The sequence below is a fragment of the Sinocyclocheilus anshuiensis genome, unplaced genomic scaffold (genome assembly GCF_001515605.1).
Source record: "Sinocyclocheilus anshuiensis isolate Anshui unplaced genomic scaffold, SAMN03320099.WGS_v1.1 scaffold1433, whole genome shotgun sequence".
Classification (NCBI taxonomy): domain Eukaryota; kingdom Metazoa; phylum Chordata; class Actinopteri; order Cypriniformes; family Cyprinidae; genus Sinocyclocheilus; species Sinocyclocheilus anshuiensis.
Window position 1 is genome coordinate 131749 of NW_015549681.1, and position 2256 is coordinate 134004.

Below are 2256 nucleotides of genomic sequence, written 5' to 3' on the forward strand. Positions count from 1 at the left end.
CTTAAACCAGCAAAGGACCAGCTTAAACCAGCAAAGGACCAGCTTAAACCAGCAAAGGACCAGCTTAAACCAGCAAAGGACCAGCTTAAACCAGCAAAGGACCAGCTTAAACCAGCAAAGGACCAGCTTAAACCAGCAAAGGACCAGCTTAAACCAGCAAAGGACCAGCTTAAACCAGCAAAGGACCAGCTTAAACCAGCAAAGGACCAGCTTAAACCAGCAAAGGACCAGCTTAAACCAGCAAAGGACCAGCATAAACCAGCAAAGGACCAGCATAAACCAGCAAAGGACCAGCATAAACCAGCATCCCAGCGTCAAAACATATCTAACCAGCATATGCTGGTTTTTTCAACAGGGCATGAGTAGACAGCATAACAGTCAACAGCATAAACAAGACAACTATAACAAACAATGAAAAAAACTGTGGTGTTAGTATGTTTTTGGACAATATAGGCTATAGTAACACCTTAGAGTAGCTTGTAAATACCATGGTATAAATATGTTAACTACACAGTACCATGGTATACAGGGCTCTAAAGTGAAGACAAAAGGAAGGGACAATTATAGGGGCCTAGATCCCATGCCCTAGTTTTTGTCTAACAGATGTCCCCTCTGGGTAAATTCACCCCTAATAAATTATTGCATCAATCTGTGGGGTTGAGTTCCATTCCTTTACATGTTCCCGTTCTATTGAGTAATATAAGCCCGTACTGTATATGCTCACATTGTTGAACATGACACATGCAATAGAAAGTATTACAGTATCAGATAATGGAGGAGGTTCACATGATGAGAGTGTGATAAGATGCAGACAGTCCATCGATGCAATCACACTTTCACCTCTGATCACATGCCCAGCATGCCTCGCATTACACTCACTTAACGCAGGGCAAGTGTTAAGGACAATTAGTGTTGTTGACATGACTCAGAGATGCCAGGTGTTGTTTTCCTGCAGTTACATGCAGCATTCCATGCGTGACACGTGCCCTGATCATTAACACACCTAGGAAACGCACATTTTAAATCATTTAACTGCTTTGGTTTGAGTGAATGTTCATTTGGGCATTTTCCCCAGTAGCTACTGCACTAACCCAGCTAACTTTCACTAACGTTTTTTAAAAGTTATATGAATGTTAGGACAAAATGTTCTTAAAGTCATGTTTATGGAATGTTCTTATGGCATTCCCATAACACTGAGGAAAAAACATTCTGAGATCAACATTCTCAGAACGTCCTTATGAAGTTATTTGTACTTGACGGACATTGTGAAACATTTTTGCAACCTTCAAAGAACATTCTAACATTCTATGACACGACAACGAAACATTTTAATGTTCTTATTAAAATAAACATTCAAATAATGTTATATTATGGGTGAAAATAAGGTTAGTAGAACGTTTTTATAGCCTTTAAATAACTTTAGAGTCACGACAAGAAAACTGGATGTTTAAATGTTTTAGAAACAAACGTTTTTTAATAACCTAAATTTGGAAATTCTACAAAGAAAAATTACAATTTATAAAAAAATGCTCTCAAGTGTTTCTTCATCTTTATTTTTCAAAAAAACATCATTTTTTTTAGGAATACTGGTGAACAATTTATCTACTAATAATATGGCAGAAACAGTAGAAGTATATAATTCTTCCCATGCAGCCAATCCTTTGTTTTTCTTCATCAAGTCACAAAAATGTCTGTTCATATATTAATGTAAATTCATGATTTAAGACGATACCTACAGAGTTCAACCATGTTTGTTTAAGATGAAGCAACAAATCACTTTTATGGTGAAGAGTAAATAATATTCTGCTTTGTATGAATTTAAAAATGTAATATTCAACACAACAGCCCATAAACCATACTGCAATCTATATGAAAAAGAAGTGTGCTTAATTGTATCAAATACACACTAGTGTGCTTCAAATCTTAAAAGTATATTTGAAAAAAAAACTGTACTTGCAGATAATACAATATTAATGAAATAAAAGACCACTTAAGTGTACTTAAAAAGAGACACTTTTATGACTATGTTTAAAAAGAGCAATTTGTAATTCTGTCAAATAAAAGCATACTAAAGCACCTGTAAACTATAGTGTGTTTGATAATATACTTAATATACTTTAAATGTACTAAACTGCAAATTCATCACTACGAATGTGCAATTACATAATGACAAACATATTTTAATAGAAATGACATTAAAGTATATTTAAGTTTACCATATACTGTACTCGGCAGTATGATTTATTTTAAAAAATT